Raw genomic sequence first — 18,391 nt, 5'->3', positions numbered from 1 at the left:
AAGCAAGCATTGGTGTGAATGTCATGGCTACCTGCCAAATAAGGACAGCATGTATATTCTCCAATTTAAGAGCCAAGGAATTCAAGTATTAGGAAAGTCAATGTTAAGTGCCTATCAGACACCCAGGACTAGGGAAAGATGCAGAGTCAATATGGGGTGTATGGACTAGCAAACAAACTGACATTAAGGACAGAAACACTTACAAGGTTAGAAGGCCAGGACGTAAGAGCACAGAACCAAGCATAAGGAAAATGGCAGAAGGGATGGCCTGGTTCTTCAGGGTAGGAGAGAAGAGTCCTGTCTGAAGAGATGTCCTCCATTACTGTGAACCAAGAAGAGGAGGAGGAGGATCAGCCCGCGGGAAGCCTCTGAGGATGGAAAGTGAGGTGGCCACTGGGGGGAGGGGGCAGGCGCTGTTAAAAATGAAGTGGACTCAGAGTTAAGAAGGAGCTGGGAGGAGTCTGTATGATCACATCTCATGGTACATGTGTATGAACTTCTCAAGGAAACGGCAGAAGAATTTCAAACAGATGCATCGCTGGGGAAGGTAAGGCCTAGACTCAAGGATCGTCTAAGCCTTGGGAAGAACTCAAAGCTTCCATGGAGGTGCTGAGGACAGTGGGAAGCCACCTGAGTCTCAAGCAGGAACGTGACTTGATCTCTTAACATGCTGTTTTAAATGGTCTCGTCTAGTGCATAAAACGGATTGGGTAGAACAAGGAAACTGTTACTTACAGTCTTGCAGGAAGTTGTTGGGTAGAGCTCCAGGAAGGTTCAAGAGTGAGTGACCTTGACCCAAACCACAGGCCCTTTATCTGAATCAAATAACAATTGTTTATGATTTATTATCTTAAAAATGCATATCATGTTACTAAACCGAATCAGATTTTCAGCTGTCTTATCAACGTAGATCATAAGAGTCTGAGAGGGTTGCTACAAGGAAGTACAAATTCTCGATGATGTTCCTGGTCGCCTTTTTCTGCTTCCCAGGTGTTCCAGGAATGATGGCGGAGAGGAACGGTGACAACGAGGGATGCGTATATAGGTCACTTGTGTTGGGTTCGCCTACACAGCCTCAACCTCATTACATAGCCACAACGACAAATGTCAGTGGCAGGAAGTACACAACAAGAAGAATTAACCACATGGTTTTTTTCATCCAGATTCAAGAGTTACACACATTTACAGTTGGTTTGATGGAGCTTGGGGGCGGGTGGGCTGGCTTCTCACTTTTTTTTAACCAATAGGATTCCACGGCAGCCTTCAGCACAACAGCCTGTTGGTAGCTGACCTTTCAAGCTAGAGGGTTTGAAGGGAAGAAGAGAAAGAAAAGAGAGAGAAAACATGGACTCTGTCCATTTGTCATACTAATGGCTGAGCACTGGATCGGTCTGATGTTGCAGACGCATTAATTTGATTAAGATACAATCCACGGGTCATTCAGGCATATAAAGTACTCTTGCTTAATTGCAAAATTAACAATGGGACAGGATAAATCATTACCAAACTGGAGTTTATTCTGGGACTCGTGGATTTTTTTTTCCCCTCACCCAATTCATTTTTCTCCGTCTAGAGTTGTTTTTGACACTTGGTTAGAGGAAAAATCTGGACGAAGGCAATTGTGCATGCATGCCAACTCTTCAGGGCATCCGTTAGGGGAGGTTAGGCACACTGAGAACAAGAAGTACTGGTAGACCCATCTTACAAAGAGCTTCCCAGAGTCCCTTTGCCTCCGAAGTATTTATAACCATCCCATGATTCACAGGGCTTGGGAAGCTATCCATTGCCTCAAGAAATCCCGGAAGATCGAAAGCTGAAAACTTACTTTCCATTTCTTAACTACCTTGTTTTTTTTTTTTTTTCAGAATAGCCTGAGTTTTAGCATAAGCAACCTTTGGTCCATCACTTACTGATTATTTATTATGTGATTAACACACACACACACAATACAAAGATTTGATCCCTGACACAACAAGCTTCCACTATGAACAGTCACTGGTTTCTTTCTCTTTTGTGATTCTATCAAAAGCACCTAGCTAGACAACAGAGCCCACAGATAGCTGAAGCAGAAGAAGCATCCGAAGAGACCATGAAGACAAAAGTAAATCTATCAGGGAGTGGATGTGGTTGGTATTGGCCTTACACTGTGGGAAGAGTTGTCATGAAGAGAGGGGAAGAAAGAGAAAAGAACAATTCCTTCACAGACAGTCCCAACAAGGAAGCACAGGTCCTCGCAGTCCCAAGGGAGTAAGGCCATGGGAGAACGTATCCCATACCACACAGAAGGAAGGACTTTGGACATTGTCCTGTATCTGTGGCCTTGAACTGGGTGTTTCACCTGCAAGGACCTTGATTTCCTCACCTTCAGAATGAGAATAAAGATCCTGCACTTTCTAGTTTTATGCCAGCTCGACACAAGCTGTAGTCATCTGGGAGGAGGGAGCCTCAATTGAGAAAAGGCCTCCATACAATTAAGAGGCCACCGGTGCAACCTCGGTAGCAGTTGAAGACCCGGAATTGAAGGGGTCATGAAGACAGTTGGCACCATGAAGAAAGCCCAGGGGAGGCTATTGGCAAAAGTGCAGCTCCATGACAAGAGACTACCCCAGAATTTTAGAGATGCCAGTAGCAGGGGTGACCCCCCCAATGCTAAGAACAGCTTTAGAATGGACAGCCTGAACTCGAGACAATCTGTGTGTGCAGCAAAGGGTGGAGCCAGAGAAATGACCTTTGGAGGCGGCCGAAGGATCACGAGTGAATCCCAGACACCGAGCATTGATTTATTTACGCTAGTGGAGTTTGGTTTGATTTTGATCCGATTGTGCCTGTGCCCAGATTCTTCCCTCTTGGAATAAGAAAGTATTTATTTTTGATTTTGCTGGAACCCACAGTTGAGAGACTTTGGACTTGTAAAGAGGTTTTGGAGTTTTGCAGAGATTTTATGTTTAAAAGGACACTGGAGATTTTTTAAAGAGACAACCTTTAAAGTGTTTGAATGTGTAAGGCTATGGGACATTTAAGTGGATAAAATGTTTTATATTGTAACTTTGATAGTAATGTGTGATTCTGGAGATAAACAAGAAAGGAAGGGTTATGTTTTAACAGTGGTGTGCTTTTGTGTCAAGTTGACAAGGGTCCATGGTGTTGGCTAGATTTATGTCAACTTGACATAAACTGTAGTCATTGGAGAAGAGGGGACTTCAATTGATAAAAGGCATACATAAGATTGGGCTATAGGCGAACCTGTGGAGCATTTTCTTAATTCATGATTGATGTAGTAGGGGCAAGCCCATTTTGGTGGTCTTGGGTCATATAAGAAAGCAGACTGAGCAAGCCATGAGGAGAAAGCCAGTAAGCAGCACTCCTCCATGGCCTCTGCATCAGCCCCTGACTCTGGATTCCCACCCAGTTTGAGTTCCTACCTTGGCTTCTTCCCTCAACGAATTGTGACTTGGGATAAGTGAGCCAAATAAAACTTTTTTCACAAGTTACTTTGGGCCATGGTATTTCGTCACAGTAATAGAACCCTGACTGATACATAAGGCAGATCTCTCTCCCATCTACTTCAGAGGCCCTTTTGGGAGCCAGTGAAATCATACGCACACATTTCACTGACTGTATAAGAAAATGCTGAGCTTCAAATCCCTCTTTGATATCTATGAAGCAGATAGATCACCGCAAAGCGGTCATTAGTCAGCGATAGCAAGCTACTCTCTAGCTGATGTTTAGAAGACCACTTATTCTGTGTTCTCGCAAATGGCTATGGTTACCAATATAGCAACAGGGCCAATTTTTCAGGGTCAATGGTCACATGGACAACAAGTGACATGTGACTTTTGATATGGGCTCCACCACCCCTGTCATTCAGACCTGCTGTTTCTCAACTATCTCATACAGTGTGCTGCAGCCGGGTCCCACAAGGCATCCTGTCCAATTTCTGATTTACAGAGTCAAAGCAATCGCTTTGGCCATGAGTGAAGTCCCAAGAGATCTGTGAGCTAAGTCAAGAGCCCTTGGAAAGGACCTTGCCTCTGGAACCCCTAGCACTTTGGAGAAAAAAAAATCAAGAATGAGAAAAACAATTGATAACTGCTTCAAAAAGATTCATCACTGTATGATAGCTAAGATGAAACTCCAAAATTATGGACATCTTGCTTTCCGAGCCCCACTTCTGAGAGGCTTGACGTGTTCACAGAGACCAAGGCACAATTTTGCCATTGGTCATCGCTTTATTTCCGAACTCAAGGCTCCACTCTTCCCATTTGGAAGTGAGACATGAAAATGCCATGACAGTGGTGATGGCTGCTTAGAGCCAGAGCAGGCTGTGGCATTTGGTCCATCCATCCCAGATGGCAGCTTCATCCCTGTTGTTACTAAGAGGAAAAGCTGGTCCACTCTGTAGGGACGGCCCAGAGGACTGGTGGGGTGTGTTAGGTCTACTCTGCGGCGTTAAGCACTCTTACGCACATTCCTAGTTCTGATCGCTTTCCAGTGTTAGCCTCAAAAGTAGACAAGATCTCTGCTATTTCTTGCAGTTCTGATAGCCTGAAAAACTAAAATTCTTCCTACTGTACTCCATTAACTTGGCCCGAGCCAATAGCCATGGAGAAGAGGATCATTTGGGGGCCTCTCCTGTCTCCCCTCTGGAATGAAGATGACAGCTATGCTAAAGGGTCCTTGGGAGCATTAGATGTGATTCATACCAAGCTGCTAACAATGTGCTTGGGACCACTGGATGCCTGCAAGTGGACCTTGAGCCCAAACTAAAAATGTCAGCTGCCCTCACACCATATGCTCCAAATTCTACTCATCTTCATGGTATGGGCACATTGTCCCTGACCTACTGTTGATCATCTCAGGCACCTGAAGCAAGCACGACATCTAGACATGTGTAAATATCAGAATAATGTTCTTAATCTGCCTAGAGGTCATGTGGAAAGTCTATCAAGTTTTCTGTTCCTTTCAGCCTGGAACCTTGTGACCATGACCTAGGGTTTGCTTCAGGTATCTGAGAAAGAGCCCACAGGAGAGCTACCCTGCTGGGTGGTGATGACACACGCCTTGAACCCCAACACTCAGGAGCAAAAGACAGACGGATCTCTGTGAGTTTGAGACTAACCTAGTCTACAGAGTGAGTTCTAGGACAGGCTCCAAAGCTACAGAGAAACCCTGTCTGAAAAAAACCAACAAAAAGAGGAGTGCTATCCTCCAAACAGCTGCTTGGCAGGGCATGGTGGCACATGCTTTTAATCTCAGCATTTGGGAGGCAGATTTGTCTGGATCTCTATGACCAGTCTGGTCTACGTATTGAGTTCTAGGCCAGCTAGAGTGATGTAGTGAGACCCTGTCTCAAAACCAAAACCAAGTAACCTTTGTCCACTGTGCTTGGTGTTGTAAATGATTTCTCCGTCTCTGTAGTGGCAGAAAAGAGATGAGAGACCTGGACCCTAGAGTCAATAAGAGTCGGTGTCATTGGTTTGTCTCTGCAGAAACAGTGGAGAAGGGCGAGCTTTCCTCTGCTCCAGCAATGTCACGACAGGATGCAGGCTGGCAGTTCTAGGAACGTCTCTTACTTGTTCACCGTTCTCATCCCCTGAAGAATCTGCAGAAAGAAAATCAAAAGATTCCGTTTGCTTTTTCCTATTTAATGAGGTCGAAGATTCATAAGGAATGAAGAGGGCAGCTCCAGCACAGCTTTTAGTTAGCTGCAGGAGCCGGTGTTCCAAACGAGCCTTGTCCCCAAAGCTGCCACTTTCTCTTCTGAAAGAGATGGGAACTCAGTTGCCTTTTGCCTGGTCAAGTCCCCCAGCATCAAGGTCACATGGAAAAACAGCCCCCAATCGAATGCCAGAATTTGTACAAAGACCTTGAAGAAAGTCAATTTTGATCAAATTCGGGGGTGTTTTTGGATAGCCACCATGTGATAGTGAGCTTGTGTCAGTTTCTCCAAATCAGCAGAAAAAAATAAGGACTTTGGAGTCAAATAGACCCTGAGTGATACCTTGCTTTCTCATCTGAGTGTTTGTGTGAGTTAATTCAGGACTGGTAAGTTCTATCCCCACACTGGTGATATAGAAGCCTGTCTCTACCTCCTAGCATGGTTGAAAGGAGTAAATGGGTCTCTAAGCGCTCTCCAATGCCTCTTCCCTTTCCTCTCAATTGCAAGACATGGCGGGCCTCCCTGCTCTGTCCCTTTCCTAGGGTTGAGCAATGGCCCAAAGGGATACTGTGATCCAAAAATCAGAACTTTGTCTCCTGGCTTTCCAGCCTGGGGCCCTGCTCCCTTTCTGGCTGTGTGACCATGGGCAAGACCCAGGGCCTCTTTGTCTATTTGCATTCAAAAAGAGAGTAATGTGAGTGGCTTCTCTATAGGATTACCGGCAGGTCTAAATTAGAGAGTGTACAAAAAGCCCTTGCCTAGTGCCTGGCACATGGTAAATGCACGATAAATTATTAGTTCATAACGGCAGCAATAACATCCGAGAGTGCATTGTAAAACTTAAAAATCCTCCACGACGTCCATCTTAAATCCTTTTTGGAAAGAATGCGTCAATGTTAGCAGTGCTTATGTAAATGTAAGTGGTTATTATTTATGTAGGAGAGCATTACTGGGCATTATTCAGGAAGAGGGAGAGAACAATGTAGAGGAAGAGAAAAAAATTTATGACAGGCTTCTTGAAGGAAAGAGGAGCCCAGAACCTCTCACCCATCAACAAAGAAGCAGGCGGCCGACTAACGGGGGGGGGGGGCAGCCCCAACTGCAGGCTTAATCAGTAGTCTCCTTTAAAAAGAGAAGGGGGGGGAGGAAGGGTATGGAAAACCTCATTCTGCTGCCTCTAAAATTAACCCTAAAGCTGTATTTTTTTTAAACAGAATCTCACTAAACACACAGCTCCAGGGAGGCAGATGATCAGGGAGTGTGTGGTATCATGAGAATCATACAGTAAAGACACAGCCAACCCACTGAAGGCAGAGAGGGGTGTTAGAAATCCTTTCCACCATTAGTCGAGGTTTTTTTTTTTTTATGGGATTTCCTTTCTTTATTATGCCCTCTAATTTTTCTATAAAGAACACTGGTCAGTTGACATCACAGAATGAGTTATATGCAAGGGGTATTAAAAAATGGACATAGAAATTTTGATAAAAGTCAAAGGAGATGCCAGTGGCAAACATTAGAATCATTACTGGGCTGAGCATGAGATTCACCCCGGAGTCTCCTAGAAGTCAGGGCAAAAATAAGAAACCCATCCCTACAATTTAACATTTCATAAATATGTCCTTGACCTCTCAAGCAGTAGACAAAATCCAGATTAGGTCTTACTTGTTGTGTTTTCTGTTCAGTGAACACCTGTAAAAGGCATGTTATGTGTGCCTATGGATTCATATGGTAATGTAGGGAGGCATAATCTTTTGTTCATTTGTTTCGTTTTTGTTTGGTTTGGTTTCTCTTTGTAGTCCTGGCTGCCCTGGAAGTAACTGTGTAGACCAAGCTGGTCTCAAACTCAGGCATCCTCCTGCCTCTGCCTCCTAAGTGCTGGAATTAAAGGCATGTGCCACCACTGCCCAGGTAAGACCTTGTATTTTTTTAAAGCACCTGTAAAAAAAATCCCTAAACTTCTGTTACTGCCACTGCTTTTCATTTTTGTGGAAGCTGCAACTGGTTCTGCTCATGTCGATAAGGTAAACGCCCATAGAACCTAAAATCTGAACAACCTTCAGGTCATTATGCCTGGCCTGCTAATTTTGTTTTCCACAAGGTTTTGGTCTCCCCAGGGCTCTGGTCTGTCTCAAGACTCTCTCGGGTTAACTGCTGATGTTCTTAGGTCGCCCCCACTTAGAGAGGTGGGTGGCAGTGAGGAGAATTAGCCAATTGTCTAGAAAAGCAAAGCTGCCTGCTGGCAAGGATACCTGCTTCTGAGAATCACCCTGACTTCTGCATGCCACTGACTAAGAAAGGAAGGAAGTGATAGCGTTAAGAACCTAGGTCGGGGCAGGCTGCGGTGAAGCCCGGCTGTTATTGTGCTGGCTGGTTTCTGACCTATTGTTATGTCTTTTATAAATCTGGAAGAACCGAGTCTGCAAACCTCTTTCGAAGCCTATATTTTAGCCTTTTAAAAATATCATCCTTGACATGCTCGGGAGCTTGATCAAGGAGGGAGAGTTAGAGAGAAACAAACATAGGTTGAGAAGTCGGAGGAGGTTAAAAAAAAAAAAAAAAGGAGTGGGGAGAAATGCCAGCCAGGGAAAGGGACCAAACCAGGGTAGCATGGGAACTTTCTCCCACAGGGCCCCTGAACGTGACTTCCCAGCCTTCGGCCAGTTGACAGGAAGCCATCAGAAGGCCTGGGCTGGACAACCAGCCTCCCCGCACGTGCCGGCCAATGCTTTTCACATCTGTTCTGCACATTTGGCCCCTGTTCACTGACCAGCTGCTGGCTCCGAGAATCAGAAGGGGCAGGTGGGAGTCCCGGGCAGGGGCAGGAAGGACAGAGGGGATTATGCACAGCTGCTCCTCACAGGGAATGAGGAGGCGGCCCTAAGAATGAGGCTGGGAGGGGTCAGGCCCTGGAGCAGCAGGGCAGGAAACCCACAGTGGTGGTAGGCCTGGTGCTAATCGCTAGCAGTGGCAGGTGAAGCCAATGCTTGAGGTGGGGGGCGGGGCTTGCATTCAAGGCTCCGTGTCAGGTTTGGGCTGCTTTCTATGCTTTCTGGGGCCCCTTCTTGTTACCCCTTAACACTGATTCTTGGGGGGAATTTCTGACTAGACAGCACATTGCTACCTATGAAGTTAAACAATTTACCTCTCACCTCCAACAATGCTTTTGCACTCTTTCAAGGCTTACAAGGATCTCTGAGCTGCTCAGATTCTCGTCATTAGCCAGAGGAAATATTGGAAAGACTAGGCCTGCCCGCCAAACACAGGCCCTAGGGAGAGTAAGGGATACTCCTGAAGCCACCTGCTCAGCCAGTGGAAGAAGCCAGAGCAAGCACTGGCTCTTCTTCCCCAGCACCATTTGCTCTCCCCAGATTTCAACTGTGAGCCGCGATGTTGAGCTGTGAGTGGTAAATTCACTCACTGGGGAGAGCCATCTTAGAAACGCATTCCATAGAAGCGTGCTGCCTCATTCCACAGAAGCATGCTGCCTCCTCGGGAGGCTGGCCCGCTGGGGGGATCCCTCTCAAGGTCTCTGCCCATCTGAGTGGCCACCCCCTAAACAGAGCATTCAAGTCACTTCCACTGTGTTGCCAACCTTGCAAGTTCATCAGCTCTGCGTCTGGGCGCACCTTTCCCATTGCTGGTGTCCCATGTGCTAGAGCAAGCAACACTCCACATGTCAGCTGCAGCTGGTCAATTGTTCTGTCCTTGGGAGCAGCGACATCTGTTTACTTCACTCTCAGCAGCCAGAAGGTCATGTTTACTTCTGGGTCATTCTCAGTAGCCAGAGAGGGTCAAAGCCAAGTGACAAAGAATCACCAATATTTACCTCAAATTTTATTTTATTTTAGTTTAGTTTAGTTTTCTTTTAGCTTTAAATGCATGGGTGCTTTGCATGTGTGTCTCTGTACTGTGTGCATTTCTGATGCCCAAGGAGACCAGAAGAGGGCCACAGATCCACTGGAAGTGGAGTTGCAGTGGTGAGTCACCATGCGGGTGCTGGGCGTTAAAAGTGGGTCCTCCGGAAGAGTAAAATGTGCTGATAACCCCGGAGCCATCTCTCCCACCTTCAGTCTCAGATTTTAAACACCATTCCATGAGCTTTAATGATACAGGCTCAGACTTTGCAGTGTATCAGGGAGTCACGCCTGTCCCCTGGTGCCTATTTAAAACAAGGACATTGCCACCATTCATACCCGGAGGGGGCTGTCGGGAAAGAAATCCCCACCTGGTGTAACTGGCACAGATTTTGGCCACAAGCGTCACATGATCAGAGGTTTATGGAGAACGACAGTGGGGTTTTCCCCTTGTGGCCTGGGGGGTGGAGGGGTTGGAGGGTGGGGAGTATCTGCTATTTGTCTTTCATAACATCCCACCACCAAGGGCTCCACTGGGTTTTCTTTTCTTGAGAGCCTAAGTTCCTCTTGTTCCTCTGAAACTCAACATGCAAAACATGGAAAAGCAGAGATTATACATTTCTTATCTATAAAAGAGGAAACCTCCTTAGAGGGCCTTCAGACCCGAGCCTTCTTCTCAACTTCCTCCTGGAAGCTGATCTTCCCAGGACTTTACGGCCTTTTCTCTATCTTTCCGGCTCTCATCCTAGACCCAGGGTCCTGGCCATGTACTTTATACTTTGGAGTACCGTTTTCCCAATCCCTAGCTCACCTGGATCTTCATCTGTCAAACTACTACTCTACTTCCCCCTCCTTCAGTCCTCATGCCTTACACTGCCAACAGCTGTGATTGGCCTCAACAATACCAGGGAACGATGCCTGGCCATAGAATATACGTGAACAAGGTACACCTGAGCAATTTCAAGGCCGCTTCCTGGACCATATTTTGTCTTGAAGTACTGTAGATGCCAAGTGCATATCTGGAATCATTCTACCTCAGTCCCTATCTCAGAAATTCAACTGCTTCAGCAAGAACTTTGTTATCAATACATTGATTGGCTGACATCTAGAGCGATCCTAATTTTGTGCTCAGCCCTACTTCACAGTTGATGGCCTTGACTTTGTTTTGGGTTTAGGAAGACTTTAAGAAATTGGACTCAAGTTCCTCCCTTTCTGCCACGTACTCTGAATCACTGGTTTATCTCATTCTGTCTTCATTCCTATAAAACCATCAATTCTCCTTGTCTGAACTATTTAAGAAGCCAGCGTGGTCCAGCACCTTGTTCCCCAACCCAGGGATAGAATGGTGGCAAACCCCAGGCTTGAATTATCTGTTGCTTCATCTTTACCTGATGAGGTTTCAATCTCCTGGCTTGTCAAACAAGGAAAGTGACCTTATAGAGGGTCTCTAAAAATTGACATGGATATAGACTCTGTACCACAGAGTATCACAAGCATTGTGTGGTGAACAGTTGCTACTTTCCTAAGGATGGACATTAATTAGACAAACTGAATACTTGATGCCAGCTATGGCTGGCCAATCATCACTTACTGCCGATACTTCTCGCACCCAAACACACACATGCCTACCAAACTCCCCATCTGAGTCCTCACTCCTCTGCTTCCTCCCTCTGAGTCTTTGTGTGTCTGTCTGTTCTGACTCTTGACAGGTCTTGTGCTAGGGTCAATTTGTTACCAGTTATTGAGAACTGGCTCTTGACACCTCTTCCCAGGGGCCAGTAGCTATCATATTGGGAGCTCGAGAGCAGCCATAGTGGGGGTGATATGCAATACAAAATGAAAATAAAGACAAAAGCAAGGAATCCCGACCCCCACTGTGAATTAGCCACTTGCCCTTCAAGAGTGGTTTGTTTACATATACAGGCTCACAGGTGCAGATAGATATTTGATAGTTTTCTGTCTTCTTTGGACTTGATCATGGGGCCTGAACTTGCAACTATAATCCAATCAAGAGGAGGCCTCAGAACTTACGTACACAGACTAGACCTGCAATTCAGTGGAAATAATGCTAAATCCTCATCAAGATCTGTAGAGCAACCCTCGGTTTAAAGAATGGAACTAGGAATTGGGTTGCCGCTAAGTGCTAGAGCATATGCCTAGCATCTGTGGAGTCCTGAGTTCAATCCCCAGCACTGAAAAAAGAAACGGAAAAATCACAACAGAAGACCAAACAGCAAATGAATGTACATTAATGTCAGGATTAACCCCACGACTAATGAGATCAAGGCAGCACAGCCCAAATGCTTCCTCCCACTGACTCTTCCTCCTGGGGATGCATTCTCCCGGGTCAGGTGGTCCCTTAAGCGCTGATGGGAATCTCTCAAGCTCTCAGTGACCGGGTGTTCCATCCATTCCAGGAATGCCTCGGCTCACCCTTGGAAAAAGTTCCTGCAGAAAAAGCTGTATGGAAGTAGGCAAATCCTTTGCAGATGAAAAGGAAACCCTGCCTTTCCTTCTCGGTTGGGAGAGCTCCAAACAACACATGTGCTAAGGTACAAGCACCGTGGGAGCGCAAACCTCGTCTTAATTTGCAGCTCCTGGAGAAAGGAGGCTGGAGGGCGAGCAGGGGCCTCTTCTCCTCAGTGTCATTCAGGGAAGGCTCACTGGTGGGAGTGTGCAAGAGCCCCTCAGTGCCAGGCCACACTTACTATCCAGTCCTCCCGGAGAAAGACTTTATTAAAGAAATCAATAGGTGTGCTACCAGTGAGTGGTGGGGCGGTGGGAATATATCCTGAAAAGAAGCTGCGTCTGCCTGGGAACCTACAACTCCTGGAAGGCGTTTCTGTGTCTGCAGAGACTGATGGCCCGGTAGGAATTTCAGTACTGTGAAGAGGCTGGAATTTTGTTAAGTTCAGAGGGTAATGACTCTCTGTTGGGCTAGTTTTAACCTTCTGGAACAGCTGCTCCTTGGCCCACTTCGTATCTGACCTAACACCCACTCTGAGAGCTAAGAATGTCATCAGGTATCATCTTGGGGTTATAAAACAGCTTCCCCATCTTGCTGTCCCTCCCTCTGGTGCACCCACCCATGTGTTTTAAACTTGCCTCAATGCGTGACTGTCTTTGTTCTATAAATCTATGAGAACCCTCTGAAACAGCTTCCACATTGGAACATGGAATTTGGGTAACCGAAATCTGTGTTCCACGCCATGATTACTCAAAATGGTTCCAGAATAATCTATCTCTTATTCCTTTAAGATGAGAGATGTGGTCTGTCAGCAGCAGGAAGCGGGGTAGGTCTCCTCCTGAGGAAACATTCTACTGAGTTTTGAGGGCTGACAGTTCTCTGCTGACATGGAACCCTGCCCATCTGTCACGGGGTTCGTGAGTCTCCTCTGAGAAGCCATTTTTTTTTCCTGTCTGTACTTGAAAGATTTCCCCACAGCCCAATCTATGGAAATTCCTGCCAGTTAAACCTTAAAGCCTGTGTCTCCCCCACTGGTTTCTCAAATCCCACCTATTCCCATCTCTTTGTAACTGTAACTGCTGTGGAATGCTGAACACTTTCTCCCCACCCAACTCCTCCCACAAACCCTGCCTGGACATGCCATCCCCAATCCCAGCACGTGGGCAGCTTTCTTTGGGAGAGAGTTTTATGACCATCTCCTCAGAAGACAGAAAACCAGGACCTGGGAAGAGGACAGAAGTTCCAGGACTCCCCCAGCTGTCTCCTTACCTAGGTCTCTCGTTCACACTGCACTGTGACAAGCAAGCTGTTCTTCAGAACTCGTCCCCTTTTCTCCCAGCCTCTCCTCCTGTCTTCGAGACAACATCTCCTGCCATCAGGTACACTATTGTGCTGAAGCAATGCCCAGCGTGGGGAGTCAGATTCCTGCGGGCCCCTCACAGCTTGCAAGCTTCATTTTGGTTCCTTATTTTAGTGATGGCACCCCCCCCCCCATGTGACCTAGGCAGGCACTGATATGACTCTCATCCTTTGGAAGAGGTGGAGCTGGCAGAGTGACTGGGGTCAGGGGACTGGTCACAGCATCTACGCTTTTCTCGAATTGTGTTTATGAGAAACCTACACCCTCACTTCACCTACCCCCACTCCACCCTGGCAAGAGCTTCCGGTGTTGGCAGATGGCCTTCGTCCCCAGCCTTCCAGGGTCCGAGAACACACACCCAACTCTCCTCATTTCTCTTCCCATCTAGTGAGAAGAGACTTACTTCAGAGCTGTTCGATTCTTCCTTGCTGAATATCTGCTTTCCAGTCCAAGAAAACAGCAATGTCCAACCGCAGGAGGAACACGACTGTATTGTACTTACAGGTTTAAGCTTCGACTGCCTTGCATGGGTTTTTATAATCAGATGGATTTCTCTCCATCTGAATCAGTTATCTCCTGCCGCACGTGGGGGTCAGAAAACAGAGCAGACCAGACCACAGAAAGAGCTGCCTGGTGCTGACTGCCCGGTGCTGAGCCGATGTCTATCAGCTGGCTGGAGGATTCATTTATTCATCCCCTACACACTTAATTCATTCCCTACATTCATTCACATTTATTCATTCCCTGCACACTTAATAATAATGTAACCTGAACTTCAGATTATACTAACTAGCAGACCGTTTTCAATTAGACCATGAGGCCTTTCAGAAAAACATTGATCCCAGCCTGCCGCTGTCTATCTTGTGATGTTGGCAAGCTCAGCTAGTGCCTGTTTGGCCTCGGAGTCTTCATTGCATCTGATGAGTAGAGAGGGACGTTCAAAGCCACCGATTGACCTTCTTCTGTGTTCAACAAATGTAACATGCACAGCCCTACAAGAGGTAGCGGGGAGCTCAAAGATGGAGAAGCTGGGGCTTCTTAGGAGGAATCCATTTGCATAACTTGCTCGACCTCGTAAGTTACGCAAATGGAGGAAGATTTGGAAACACCCCCACTAAAAAGAATACCAATAAACAGGAGGAAGTGGGGCAGGCCTCATGGAGCAGAGCAGCTGTGCTGAGCTGACGTAGGAGTCGGATCTCAGTGGGCCAACAGAGGGGCCAGTTCAGGCAGGGAACATGAGGAGCCATGGCACAGACTGGGACATCCAAGAGGCTCAGGGAGCCTGGCATGCTCATTCGTGACGGCAGCTGATGGAGCAAGCAGGGAGCAAGGGAGATGGGCTCGAAAGGTTCTGTGAGGTCAGAGCAGAGAGGCCAAGAGCGAAGCATGGTGAGGAGCTGGGCCAGGGAAAGTGACCTCACTGGCTAAGCTTGACTGAGCCCTGCCCCTCCTTAGACCGCCTGGGTGAGGGCCCAGAGCGGGGGCAAGTGGCAGCAACTGGCAGGGAGGGGGCTGGCAGCTCCGCCAAGCTTGTTTCTTCACCAGGAAACAAAGTTTCCTGTAACTCAGGCCCATGAATCAGCATTTCCTCTGTCAATAATACCCAGCAAGAGATACAACAGCTCAGAGCTTGGGGGAATGGAAGAAAGGAAGGAATATTCCATGACACCACAGCCTCTGCTTGCCTTTCCTTACTGATAAGCTCCCAAATAGCATTCAGATTTCATAAGGTCCTTTTTCTCTGAGCAGTTCCCAGTCCCCATGAAGACAATCCCTGGCTTTCCTTGCCCCATAAGGAGTCTCTGTTACCAAGAGGAGCCCGCTCTTCAATTCCCCTCTTGGTGTGGGGCAGAACCAGAGGTGTTCTGACTTGGCAGTGATTTGCATATGTGTGTGACTTGCCTTTGAATCTTGGCACGTCTGTGTCATGGTGCTCTTAAACTAGCTCAATAATCCCACGAGGTCCACTGGGAGTGCGCAAACTACTTCACTTCCCAAGACACCACATCAAGACAAAAAGGGGAAATGCTGTCTTGTCTTGTTTACAAGAAGCTATGCCTGACCTGGATCCTCAAAATCTCCCACCCAGGAGCCTTTGCAAAGTCACAGGCACTGCAGAAATAAGGGCATCTATAAAACACTTAATATGTTTATCTCAAGTCTAGGTAATAATGGCAGTTGAACCAATAAAATATTTAATAGACTTAATTTATAGTAGTAAAATAGTATATGTGTGTGTGTTTTACCTATCACTAAAAAGAATCATATTTGCTCTCTTACCACATTTATCCTGCCAGGCTCTGTCCTAGATATGCTCAGAAGTGCACAAAAACAGACACCGAGTCCTGCCCTCCATCAAACTTGTGATCTGGTTTGTGCAAGGCAGACACTGAGTAAGAGACAAGAGTAGACCAAGCTGAAGAGATCCATGCGCACCATGTGTGGACCAGAGAGCACAGAGAATTGGGTGAGTGCACTGGGAGAGGAGTGGGGACAGTGTCTTTGAAAAGGTTTTTAAAAGTAGGCTCTAGCAAGGAAAACAAGGCGTGTGGCTGTATGAGGTAATGGGAGCAACAGAAATAGCGTGTACAAAGGCCCTGAGACCAGTACCCACTGGCATGTTCAAGAAGCAGTGGAGAGGGAACTGGGGAAAGGTTAAAGACACAGTGTGAGGTGGGACCCATGAGCTGAGTTATGGAACCGGTATCATCTGCCTAAAGTAAAAGTGAGAGACAGAAGAAGACAAGAGAAGCAGTAGATGGACAACAACCACCACAAAAGCACATAGAGGAAACTTGCAGTTGGTAAGGAAGACGGGGAAGAGAAAGGAAGGGTGGGATGGAAAGAAAAGAAGAGATGTTGTAGCTATAGTCCTCTCCCTGACCCCCAAGCTGGACTTCACTCTGATCCAGTATTCAAACCCTGGAGCCCATTGCTATAGGAACTGTCTACAAGGCCAGCAGAGGGAGACCCCATCACTGATGTCAGATTCCAGACAGGTTCGTCTCAGCTGGGCCCCAGGACGCAGCAGATTTCCCAGGCCCATCTTTATCTTCGGAGGACAGCCCATAGCAAGAATGAGGCAAGAGGCCCCAGGAGAAGGAGAGAGCAACTGACGATGTTAGCTCTATTTGCAAAGGCTCACTCCATAAGCACAAGGGTTCATGACCTTGCTTTGTACCAGACTCACCTCTGAGGGTGAGCAATGTGGGCGTAGGGCTGATGAGGATATGGTCTGAAGGACGTGAGAGAACAATGTCTTCACACTAGAAGCCAATGTTCCTTCACTTTTTGTTCCTACTCTTTATTAATCCCATGGGTTTCGCAGGCAAGCTCATATTTAGTTCAACCCCATACTGCCCATCCCACCTCCCTCCTACCTTGAAGAATTTTGTAAAATAAAAAAATGTTTGTGTAGTTTCTCCAAATTTAGTCTCAATGAGTGGTACAATTCGGCTCCTGCAAGTCTTCCGTGAGTGTCTGCTTTGCCTCACAATGTCCAGAGATTAGAGCAGACAAACCCCAGATCAGCAATGGACAATGGATGGAGAATTCCCTTGTCATCAAGCAAGGAGTAAAGGAGAGAGACGCTGTCCTCCAGAGAGAGGCCTGAGAGCATCCGATCGGCCAGGAGATATGACCATGATGGAGAATGAGGAAGGTAAAGCAGTTCTTTGGCTTTCGTTTCTCACTCATGCATGTCTACAGACAGCCTGGTCATTCTGCCACCACCATCACCATTGGGGTCAACTCTGAACTTTTATTTGAAAGCAGCCTTTTATGTCAACAGGATTGCTGTTGGAAAAATTATATGGCCATTCTGTACACCTTTTTACCTAGCGTTCCCAGATGTTAGCTTTCTGTCAAACTCTACTACAATATAATATGGTGATCAGTTATCATTGATGTTAGAATAGTGCTGCCCAGTGAACATCCATTGCCAAGGAATCCTTCACTACTGCTTCATAGGATCCATGTGCCATTATCATTGGCTTCTCAGTCTGCCCCAATTGTCAACCACATTCAGAGGGTCCAGTTTGAGCCCATGCCCATTCAGTCCCATCCAGCTGGCTTTGGTGAGCTCCCAATAGATCAGGCACACTGTCTCAGTGGGTGGACCAACCCCTCACGGTCCTGACTTCCTTGCTCATCTTCTCCCTCCTTCTGCTCTTCAACTGGGCCTTGGGAGCTCAGTTCAGTGCTCCCATGTGGGTCTCTGTCTCTATCTCCATCCGTCACCGGACAAAGATTCTTTCTGGATCCTCACAGCACAGGAACAGGGCCTCTTGCCTGGCTCAAAGCACCTCTCAGTCACCTGAATAAAACATTTTAAAAAATTAAAAAGTCCATTGTAAAGAGGAGATCCATCCAGAATACTAATCAGTAGCTGCTGATTATTGCTGGGTTAAATCTTGTGAATGAATGCCCTTCAGTTTGTCCACCTACTGAAGGGCACCTAGGTTATTTCCAACTTGGGGCTATTATGAATTTCATGGTGTTTTCTGGAGCTACTATGAATTTCCTGCTTAGGGTTTCGTCTGAGCACAGGTCTTCCTTTCTTGAGGATAAATACTCGACGTACACTTGTTTTGCATATGAAAGCTTGTTTCTTTTGGCTTCATTTTAAGATTTATTTTACTGTTAATTCTGTATTTGTGTCTGTCTACATGTGGGTATATGCACTTGGATGCAGGTACAGCCAGAGCCCAGAGGCATCTGATCCCCTGAAGATGGGTGCAAACCACCTGATGTGGGTGCTGAGAACCAACGCAGGTCCTCTGTGAGAGCAGTCCACACTTTTAAACACCGAGCTGCTCTCCAGCCAGCGTCATTTCCTCTGGGGTTTTTGCTTGTTTGTTTTATACCAGAAAGGATTAAGTTGTCTTGAGCAGAAAGCAATAGCATCAAATCTATTTTCTTAGGTAACATGCTGCTATCTGATTACATATTTAGTTTTCCCAACACACCTGAATCTCTCTGTGGTGCACTGCTCCTTAGTATCTGCTTCTCTCTCGAAGACCAGGGGTATGCCTTAAAATGCAAAAGAG

The 18,391-nt window shown here is 46.7% G+C and overlaps 1 long non-coding RNA gene across 4 annotated transcripts in view; it reads left to right on the top strand.

Annotated features, from left to right (window-relative positions):
- Positions 1-9,470: 9,470 nt before the first annotated feature.
- LOC126512316 (uncharacterized) overlaps positions 9,471-18,391 on the top strand; it is a 9,696-nt gene continuing 775 nt past the window's right edge. Inside the window, exons 1-4 of one of the 4 annotated variants that reach the window (XR_007595005.1) lie at positions 9,471-9,636; positions 11,931-13,359; positions 13,729-13,844; positions 15,641-18,173. This is a non-coding gene — a long non-coding RNA (uncharacterized lncRNA). Of the gene's footprint in view, positions 9,637-11,930; positions 13,360-13,728; positions 18,174-18,391 lie in introns of those variants that run through there. The other 3 variants (XR_007595006.1, XR_007595004.1, XR_007595003.1) reach the window with 3 other exon arrangements.

This window comes from Alexandromys fortis, unplaced genomic scaffold (genome assembly GCF_014885135.2).
Source record: "Alexandromys fortis isolate MF-2015 unplaced genomic scaffold, M_Fortis_MF-2015_v1.1 scaffold_100_3062768_6864082, whole genome shotgun sequence".
Lineage (NCBI taxonomy): Eukaryota > Metazoa > Chordata > Mammalia > Rodentia > Cricetidae > Alexandromys > Alexandromys fortis.
Note: the sequence above shows the minus strand (reverse complement) of the source record. Positions and strands in the feature narration are given on the sequence as shown.